The 11,571-nt window shown below is 36.0% G+C and overlaps 2 pseudogenes; both read left to right on the plus strand.

Annotated features, from left to right (window-relative positions):
• The first annotated feature begins 252 nt into the window (after nucleotides 1-252).
• On the plus strand, nucleotides 253-371 carry LOC148267546 (5S ribosomal RNA; annotated as a pseudogene).
• A 1,724-nt stretch (nucleotides 372-2,095) lies between these two features.
• On the plus strand, nucleotides 2,096-2,214 carry LOC148267547 (5S ribosomal RNA; annotated as a pseudogene).
• Nucleotides 2,215-11,571: the final 9,357 nt, after the last annotated feature.

Consider the following 11,571-nt stretch of genomic DNA (forward strand, 5'->3'; position numbering starts at 1 on the left):
TAATATTTTTCGTTCATTCATTTATAATCTACCACATGATATGAGTGTCATTACAAGCATTTTACATAGTAGAATAACCAAAAACAAGGTGCGATGGGCGGTCCGTTCATCTGGGCGTGACTTGAGCTGTCGGACATTTTGCTTGATATTAGAATTAGAAGCAAAGGTGTGGTGCGCACGCACAGCGAAATAAATGACGGGAGGGGGAAGGGAAGGACAAGGGGTATATGTATTTGCAGTGTAGAATGAAACGGGTGCAATCATACCAGCACTAATTCACCGAATCCCATCAGAATTCCGTTGTTAAGCGTGCTTGGGCGAGAGTAGTATTAGGATGGGTTACCTCCTGGGAAGTCCTCGTGTTGCACCCTTCTATTTGTAGACGGGGTGTTAAATGTTATGCGTGACCGGAACCACGGTCTATCAGTTCATTAGCAAACGTGAGTCGCGACGCCATAGCATTTTGCTTAAAAAATTTTATGCATTCATTTATACTCCACCATGTGATAAGATTGTCATTACGAGCATATTAATTAGTAGAAAAACGAAAATAGAGGTGCGACGGATAGTCTGTTCATCTAGGCATGAGTCGGGGCACCAGGGTATTTTGTTTGATATTAGAACTAGAAGCAGAGGTGAGGTGTTCACGTACAGTGATAACAATGATGGGAGGGGGGAGGAAAGGAAAAGGGGCACATGCATTTGCAGCATGGAATGGGACAGGTGTGATCAGACCAGCACTAATGCACCAAATTCCATAACAACTCTGCAGTTAAGTGTGCTTGGGGAAGAGTAGTACTAAGATGGTTGACCTCTTGGGAATTCTCGTGTTGCACCCGTCTTTCTGCGGATGGGGCTTTAAATGTTAAGCGCGATCGGAGCCACAATCCATCGGCGTGAGTCACAGCGCCGGGGCATTTTTCTTAATACTTTTTGTTAATTTTTTTTATAGTCCACCACGTGATAAGAGTATCATAACGAACATCTTACATTATAAAAAAAATGAAAAAATGAGGTGCGGTGGGCAGTTTATTCATTTGGTCGTGATTCGAGGCGCTGGGACATTTTGATTGATATTAGAATGAGAAGCAGAGGTGCGGTGTGCGTGCATGGTGAAACAAATGATGGGGGGGGGGAAGGAGAAAGGGAATATGTATTTGCAACGCGGATTTGAGGGGGTGCAATCATACCAGCACTAATGCACTGAGTCCCATCAGAACTCCGCAGACAAGCGTACTTAGGCAAGAGTAGTACTAAGATAGGTGACTACCTAGGAAATCCTTATTTTGCACCCGTCTTTTACCGGACGAAGCTTTAAACATTATGTGTGACCAGAGCCATAGTCCGCCAGCGTAAGCGTTAAACGTTATTTTGCTTAAAAATTTTTTTGCATTCATTTATAATCCACCATGTGATAAGAGTGTTATTACAAGCATCTTAATTAGTAGAACAAGAAAAACAGATGTGCGGTGGTAGTCCGTTCATCTGGGTGTGAGTCGAGGCATCAGGTCATTTCCCTTGATATTAGAATTAGAAGCAGAGGTGAGGTGTGCGCGCATAAAGAAACAAATGATTGGAAGGTAGTGAGAAAGAGAAGGGGCACATGCATTTGCACCACGGAATGGGACTGGTGCAATCATACCAGAACGAATGCACCATATCCCATCAGACTTTTGTAGTTAAGCATGCTTTGGCGAGTGTAGACTAGGATTGGTGAGCTCCTGGGATGTCCTCGTGTAACACCTATCTTTTTACAAATGGGGTGTTAAACGTTATGCGCAATTGTAGTCACGGTCCGTCGGTTCATTCGCAAACGTGAGTCGTGGTGCTGGGGCATTTTTCTTAATATTTTTTATCCAATCATTCATAGTCCACAACGTGATAATAGTGTCATTACGAGCATCTTACATAGTAGAACAACAAAAACAGAGGTGCGGCAGGTGGTCCGTTCATCTGGGCGTGAGTTGAGGTGCTGGACATTTTGCATGATATTAGAACTAGAAACAGAGGTGTACTGTGTGCACACAGCGAAACAAATGACGAGAGGGGGAAGAAAAAGAGAAGGGGTATATTTATTTGCTGCACGAATTGGGAGGGGTACGATCATACCAGCACTAATGCGCTGGATCCCATCAGAACTCTGCAGTTAAGATTGCCTGGGTGAGAGTAGTACTAGGATGGGTGACCTTTTGGGAAGTCCTCGAGTTACAACTGTCTTTTTTTGGACGGGGCATTAAACATCATGTGTGACCAGAGTCGCAGGCTACCGGCATGAGTCGCGCTGCTGGGGAGTTTTGTTTAATATTTTTCGTTCATTCACTTATAGTCCTCCACGTTATAAGAGTGTCATACGAGCATCTTACAGGGCAGAACTACCAAAAATGACATGTGGCAGATGATCTATTCATCTGGGCGTGAGTTGAGCCGCCGAGACATTTCACTTGATATTAGAACTAGAAACAGAGGTGTGGTGTGCGCGCACAGCGAAACAAATGATAAGAGGGGAGAGGGAAGGAGAACGGGTACATGTATTTGTAGCGGAAAATGGACTAGTGCTATCATGTCAGCACTAATGCACCGGATCGCATATGAACTTCCCAGTTAAGCATGTCTGGGCGAGAGTAGTACGAGGATGGGTGATCTCTTGAGAAGTCCTCGTGTTGCACATGTCTTTTTACAGACGGGGTGTTAAACATTACGCGCGACTAGATACATGGTCTGCCGGTTCATTCGCTGGTGTTAGTTGCAGTCGCGGGGCATTTTGCTTAATATTTTTTATGCATTTATTTATAATCTATCACATGATAAGAGTGTCATTACGAGAATCTTACATAATAGAAAAATGAAAATAGATGTGCGACGAACGGTCTGTTCATCTGGGCATGAGTCGTAACATTTCTGACAACTGTAACTAATTTGCTATATTTTGGGTAAAACGAACCCTTGCATTTATGATCAATTATGTTATTGGAGCTAGCTATTTCGTCGACTATGAATTCTTCTTATAATTGTTTTACTTTCTAATTTGCAACTAAGAGTTCATTTAATATTATTCTGCTCATTATTTATTTTATATTTTGCATATTAAATTCTACAAAAACCCTCCCCTTGTTTGCTTTTTACTTTTTAGTCAAGAAAAAAAATTAGTTTTCAATTCCCTATAGATTTGAACCTTCTTACCACTACTTCAATGTTGTTTTGTTGGTTAATTAAGAATTTATTTTTGGTGGATTTGGTACTCATAAAATTTTGGCGCTATTGTCGGGGAATTGAGATTAACTAATTGTTTTCCTTTTTTGACCAGTACCGATCATAGAGAACCTCTTATTTATGATTCAAAAATTTGAGAAAACCACAAAAAATTTTAAGAAACAGACTCAACTAAAGAGAAGAATGTTCAGGACACAGTTTTTGTAGACAGCAATACAGCCGCTGAAACACAAGCAAAAAAAGAGCAGATGGTCGAGAAACACACTTTAAGGGAGCTGGCAACCCATTTTACCAACCAACTACCCCTTTGCATCACTTGTCCTAACTTGGAAGCTGCATTTGAGCTAAAATCTAGGCTGATTCATTTGTTGTCAAAGTTTTAAGGATTGGAAAATGAAGACCTGCACAAGCATCTCAAGGAATTCCATATTGTGTGCTAAAGCATGAAGCCGCAAGGAGTCTCTAGAGAACAAAAAAAATGAGAGCATCTCCCTTTCGTTTGGATGATGTAGTTAGAGTCTGCTTCTTAAAACAACTACAATGTTGTTTTATTGGTTAATTAAGAATTTATTTTTGGTGGATTTGGTACTCATAAAATTTTGGCACTATTATCGAGGAATTGAGATTAACTAATTGTTTTCCTTTTTTGACCAGGACCGATCGTGGAGAACCTCTTATTTATGATTCAAAAATTGAGAAAACCACAAAAAATTTTAAGAAAAAGACTCAACTAAAGAGAAGAATGTTTAGGGGACAGTTTTTGTAGACAACAATACAGCCGCTGAAACATAAGCAAAAATAGAGCAGATGGTCGAGAAACACACTTTAAGGGAGCTGGCAACCCATTCTACCAACCAACTGCCCATTTGCATCACTTGTCCTAACTTGGAAGCTGCATTTGAGCTAAAATCTAGGCTGATTCATTTGTTGTCAAAGTTTTAAGGATTGGAAAATGAAGACCTGCACAAGCATCTCAAAGAATTCCATATTGTGTGCTCAAGCATGAAGCCGCAAGGTGTCTTTGGAGAACAAAAAAAATGAGAGCATCTCCCTTTCCTTTGGATGATGTAGTTAGAGATTGTTTATTTTATTTAACTCCTGGTTTAATTACTACTTGGACTAATATGGTAAATATTTTTCTAGATAGATTTTTTCCACCTTCAAAGCTATGGAAAAAGGAGAGAAATATTAAGAATCAAACAAAGAGAGTCAGAGAGCCTCCATGATTATTGGGAAAGATTCAAGCAGCTGTGTGTGAGTTGCACACAATATGACATCTCAGAACAATCTCTCATTCACTATCTTTATGAAAGACTATTACCCATAGAAAAAACAATGTTAGATGCAGCAAGTGGTGGTGTCATAGTGAACAAAACACCTCAAGAAGCTAGAGATTTGATAGCAATCATTGCTGCCACCTCACAACAATTTGGAGTAGCATGAGACACCCAAAGGAGGGTGAATGAGGTAAGTGTGTTACCACAAAAGCGTTTATGTGAGGGAAACACGGCTACATTCTTGTCCAACATGGCCATGTTGTGTTTACAAGAAGGAAATCAATTGAATCCAAGAAAAATACAGTCGTGTGCATGCCAAACACAGCCATGTGTCATTCCCTAGATAAGCCTTGCCGAAGGCTTATATCACCTAGCAACACATTTGGTGGTTCTTAAAAAGTTATGTTTTCTAATGTATCCCACCTCCAAGTCAAGTAACCAGGGGAATTAATCTATTATGTCATTTTTATTTTTCATTATTTGCATCACATTGGGGATAATGTGTAGTTTAAGTGTGGGGCAGAGGCATTCTACATTCTACATTCTGTATCTTAGGTAGCTAGTTTTTCTTTTTAGCATCTCATTCTAGGTATTTAGACCTTGCCTAATTTTTGCCATGCCACAAATACACCTTCAACAATTTTTTTTACTCCAATCTTCGTAACTATCTCTATTATTTTTAAACAACTCTAATGGGGCTTTTCAAATGTCAATTTGTACTTATAACTATCTCTAAGAAACAACCGCTCGTTATCATTAAATTGGTCTTTTAGAGATAAAAATTATGAAATTAAAAAATAGTTACCAGAAAATATTCAAAGCTTTTTTTCATCTTTCTCATTTTCGTTCCTTCACTTTTCCTTTTGAGCTTCATTATTCCAATAGAACTCACAATCTTCATCCAGAATTCTCAATTCCTATCAAATTCATCTTCTAGAAATTGAAAAAACATTGCAAAACTATATAAATTTTTTAACATTATCTCAAGAAAATAATTTCTTACCTTACAAAGTAAATGACTTATAGCCTCTTCCCCACAAAAATTAAATTCAAAAGTAAATTTTATTTGAAATGACTTATTTTGTACTATAATGGCAGCCATAGAACTAATAAAATAAATGTTCATAAGAATTTTATATAAATTAAATAAAATATCTAATAAGTATAATAATATTAAGTCCCAAAATTCCATGCATTCTGTATTTAAGAAATAACATTTTAAATAGTCACAATTCTCTATTTACTTTAAATAGTTTATGATTCTTTATTTGAGTTCAAAGATTTCATAAGTTATAGTATAAAATAAGACTTACGTTTTTCACAGCCTGCACAAAATAATCAACCCTACACAATTATTCTCTTCTCATATTGTAATTGTTATTTAATAATTAGTTAATCCCCTTTACTAATGCAAAGAAAAAGTATCGTGCAAAGTTAGTTACCTTCTCTTTGTATTTTATATTGTTATCATTATCGACTTATGATTTTATATTACACTATACCTTGAGTAGGACATTAAAGGATATTTCAATTCAAACTTTTCATTAACAATTAGATCAAGTTTTGAAGGTTAATTACTAACCAATCTTTATATATTAGTATATACATACACGATTTAAAGTATAGATATTGAATTAAATAACTAATCACATTATTGTAAAGTACAGTTTACGTTTTTGGCATAACGTGGCTTTTTACCTTATACATGTTGATAAATTTCTATTATTACCTCAATAAAATTGCCTTTTTAACTTTTAAAAAGATAAATGATGAATAAGTTCTTTAGCGCATGAATTAAAATTTAAAAGTCAATTTTAATACAATTGGTGACCATAGAATTAATCAAATCAATATTTTTAATTATTTACATATATTAAGTAAAATATCACATAAATATAATAAAATCACGTCTCAAATTGCGATGGATGCTTTATTTAAGTTAAAGATTTTAAAAAACTAAATCACTTTCCAAATATCAATAGATTATTTATTTAAGTTCAAAATTTTATTACTTATAGTATAATAAGATCTACTTTTTCTACGACCTATATAAAATACTCAACTATATATCATTTATTCTCCCATCACATTCAATTGTTCTTTAATTAAACACTGTCTTCTTGACTGGTGCAACAAAGAAGGATAGCAAAAAGTTGGTTTTCCAAAGCCTACATAACCACTCAAGTTATATATTATAGATTATAGTCAAGAGTACGCACTTAACCTCCATTCATTTGAAGAAAAAAAAAAAAGCTTCTTTCCATTCTTCTTAATCTTCAAGCCCAAATATAAAATCTAGATGTTCTTTGTTAATATTTTTTGCAGTCTAAATCTTAGGTTATAATGTTTAAAGGAGGAAGTTTTGGAGAAGACCTGTACCAGCAAAATCTTACTGGACCTAAGACTATGTTGCACTCATTTCCACTCGGTAAGGCTTCATTTGTGCCATCCATACCAAAATCCTTTTCCATTAATTTTATTGTAGATGTGTTTTTCATGCATGGTTTTCTTTATGATAAATAACTAACTATATAGATAAAATTAAAATTATCACTGCAGCTAAATGGCGTCATTTTTCATTACACATCTCACTAGGAGCTTCACTAGAAGAACGAACTTGATATGTTGGTTCCTAATCCATAAAAGATTAAGTTTAACAATATATCAGGTCACAAATTTGAGTTGCGTGAAATAGAGCTGGTGAAGTTTTTTCACAGGAAAATAATCAACTTGGAAATTTAGTTTTTGTAACTCCTAAGAAAAATGCTTTTCAAATTGGTCATAATGTTGCATATTGTTATTGCAAGCTTTCCTATTCCTCGAGAGCATCGATACAAGCACAAATATCTATTTATGAGCCTTCCAACAATACTGATAATCTATTAATTTAAAATTTACATATAATTTTCCATTTACTATTTTTTTAACAAATTATAATAAATGAATCCAATACACTTATTTTAAGTATATTAGTTTGAATTACTAATGAAATATATTACTTCAATATTAGTAGTCCCATAAAAAAAAAGATTTTTTTAAAAGAGTGATAAGACGTTATATATCAGAGGTAGGCTTTAGTGATGATTATGACTTTATAGTCACTTCAATATAAATTTGAGAAACTTTTTTATGCTTATTTTACCATTTATATAAGATATACTAATTTTTTAGGCTGAGACGATCTTTAACCATGCACCATTCATTGGTGGTGGCTTACTACTAATCTATTTAATAATTTTATATTTTATCTCTAAAAAAGAATTTAAATATCTCATTTTTCTAGAACCCAAGAATTTTGAGTATTAGAAGAAACATCCAATTCTTTAATAAATTATTATTATTCAGGATATAATATCTGCATATATTTAAGAAAAACCTATTATCATATCACTAGTTCCTACTAAATCAGATTCTTTATTTCATTTAGGGATTTTAGTAAAATTCTCTTAAATAATAAGATTATGATAAATCAAAAAATAAATTCTAGGATACTTCACACTTCTTTTAAGTATACTTTATATGTACATATTTTACAAATATAAATATGTCTACTTAAACAATATATAGCATTATCGTTAAAGAATTTTTTAGATAGAAAAAGGATATACATATATACATATATGTATAATTTATTGTCCTTTAGTTCTTCTCTCATTAATTCCAAAGGATTTTCTTTCTCTTCTCAAAAACTCAAATTCCAAACACAAATTTTCAAGTCTAATCCTCAAGCCATCATACAACAACAAGGACTTTTGATAAGAGCTTCCAATGCATGGCCACCACAGAACATAAACAAACGACGACTAGTTATAGACCCTTGTTGTCCACCACCTCCATGCGCAGAGCCTCTGCAAATGCTGCCGCTAGCACCGTAGAGATTTGTGTACAACACAGTGGAAGATGGCACGTGCATCCAGATACTAATTAAAAGTGATGATCAAGCTCAATCCCTTAATCAAAAAACATGATCATGAAGTCTAGATTTTACATATAATCGACAATTGAGGATTAAATTGAAAATAATTTGGGGAAAAAGGGGTGAAAATTTGTGTTCTGGGGGTATTTTTGAAAGAAAGATTAGAAGCCAAGGGTCAAAATAAAATTTAGAGAAGTTTCACCACGTTAGACACCCGGTCAGTAGGCCCGATGAATCAGGACTCACCGCGTGGCAGTGGACGTTGATGCGGTGCTAAGCAGGAGGCCATGCGGGTGATCTGCGTGCCTGCGATCGAACAACCTAGATCCGTTCCCATACACATGGACGGCCAAGATGCGTTCCCTCCTCAAACGCAATCGAACGGTCAGATTTGAACGCAATCGGACGAACTAGATTAGATCGAGATGGATGGCCCAGATTAGATCGCGATGAATGGTCCATATTCACTCCCTATTTAATCACGATCGGACGGTCCAAATCAAACGCGATGGACCGCCCTGATCAAAATTGAATGAATATAAATAACCCCCATCCACACTAAACCCTAACCCTAGCTGCCAGACCCCCTCGCCGGAGAAGAAGACCTGGCCGCCGGGAAGGAAACCGCCGCCACCCGCCGCCTCACCGGAGCCCTTTTCGACCGCCAAAAAAAGTAAATTTTTTTTTTTTGCTCAGAATTCAATTTTAAATACACCCATGGCAAAATCGGGGCAAAAACACCTACCAATTGGCCGAAAATGGTGAGTAAAGCCCGGCGATGTCGCCACTGGGAATTCCACAAAGCGCTTCTGATGAGGCCCTTCTCAATTCCCATTCTGTGTGATTTTTCCACTGTTGTGATCATCGTTTTCTTCTCTATAGGTTTACCGAAACAAAACACACAACCGCAATGTGAGCCAAAGGAGTCGCCACACCAGAGAGCCCCACCACCGGTGAGTTTTAGTTTTTTGTATTTTTTCGGCCAACCGAGGCACCTTAACATATTTTCTTGTAGGGATTGATGCAAAATCGACTAAATCTGGCAAAAAACAACTAAAAATAGTCAACCCAAGGCAGACCGCCACTGCAGGCGACGACACCATCGCTGGAGCACGGCGGAGCACCATGTCAGAATTTGAAATTGGCCAAAATGGGCCCTGAGATTGATTTTGGGTTTGTTTAGGTCATTTGTAGGTACTTATAGCACGTTTTGATTTCCAAAAGAAAATTCAGGGAACCTGGGAACCACCTGTAGGCACAATGAACAGCTTAGCTTTTCGGGTACCAAATATAGTAAGAATCTCTTACTCTATCATCTGTTATTCAATTGAAGTTTAATTTTAAACAATATGGTATTTTGTGAAACTTAAAAAATATCTATAATTAATTACGTGTTACTAATGGAGCTAGAACTGGAAATTGTTCTCTGTTGATTTATGTTACAGTTTGTATACATGATAGTCTCTGATTTATCAATTTTATAGTTTGAATGCATGTATTGCTACCTTACATGACTACTGTTAAATTAAAAAAATAAGATATGATTGCATTTCCTGATGCATGTTTGTTGTTTATGTGATTACGGTTGATTTGAAAAATGGAGACTAAAGAAAAACGGAAAAATTGTGTGATTAAGTGAATGGATAAAATGACAGCCTTACTGTATATCCTGGGAGATGGTGGACAGACTGGGTACAATAGAGAACCCTACCATGAACGCTGTCTCATACTAGATGAGGTATCGAGACTTGGTAATTTGGCGCTCATACCGAACGGGGTCTGGGGACGGCCCGTTTCACCCTCATACCGACGGTATTGAGGTTTAGTGGTTTGGCACTCATACCAGAGGGGGTATGGGGACGGCCCTTTAATTTAGAATGTTGAAGGAAAGGGTTCACGCGTAGCGGGAACATCCCTATGAACCCCCATAGATACCAATAGGCCGATTAAAGGAAAGATTGTTATTTGATTTATTGAATATAGATTTATAATGTGTGCTTGTCACCAATTGCATATGAAATCATGATAAGTGTTATATTATTGTCTCTATAGGTTCCTTTTATAAATTTTGTTGCAGTAAGTGGATGGTAAATAGTTTTATTTTTAATAAATGTACTGGTTTAAATTAAGTGCTCCATTAGTTGTTTTGATGTTCTACCAACCTTCATTTCTGTGTCGGTGATATAGTGTGATATTCTTACTGGGCTAATGTAGCTCATCCCTTATTTAACCATTACAGATCAAGAGGACTAGGATCCAGAGCCTAATCCGTAAGAGGGTTGCGGGTAGAATGCTAATTTATTTATTTTCCATTTATTTCCTTGTTTCTTTGTATTTCTTTCAAAAGGGTGAATTTCGAAACACAAATTGGTACTTTAAGTTATTGTGTAAGGAATGTAAACCTTGAAAATTTATTTTGCTTCCGTACTTTAATTATTATTTATTTTGTAATGACCCCAGAAATCTAAAAGAAAATAGATAATAACTTAAGTGCGGAAGCGAAATAAAAGGTTAAGGTTTACATTCCTTACACAATAACTTAAAAATACTAAACAGCATTACAGAATTCATTTTTTGAAAGAAACACGAGAAATAAGGAAACAAACGGACAATAAAAAATATCTAGCATCTACTCACAATCTTCTTGCGGATCGGGCTCGAAAACTTGGTCCTCTTGATCTGAAATAGTTAAATAAAGGGTGAGCTACACTAGCCTAGTAAGGATATCACACTATATCACCGACACAGAAGTAAAGGTTGGTATAAAATCAAAAACCACTAATTGAGCATTAAATTTAGCAAATCATTTATCAATCATAAAATCATTTCTCGTTCACTTACCATAGTGAAATTTATGAAAACAACCTATAAAATACAAACCAATATTTCATGCATGATCAGCCATTATAGTACATATTATAAATCCATATCCATTATCAATAAACCAAACATTAACTGCCACTCTTTTCACCAGCCTGCTGGTATCCATGGGGGTTCATAAGGATGCCCCTGCTACACGTGAATCTTTTCATTTATCATTCTCAATTATGGGTCGTCCCCATACCCCGTCCAGTATGAGCGGTAATTTATCAAATCTCAATATCTCGTCTGGTATGAGGGTCAAGTAGGTCATCCCCATACCCCGTCTGGTATGAGCACAAAATTATC

The sequence above is a fragment of the Carica papaya genome, chromosome 3 (assembly GCF_054855325.1).
Source record: "Carica papaya isolate Zhongbai chromosome 3, ASM5485532v1, whole genome shotgun sequence".
NCBI classification, from domain to species: Eukaryota; Viridiplantae; Streptophyta; class Magnoliopsida; order Brassicales; family Caricaceae; genus Carica; species Carica papaya.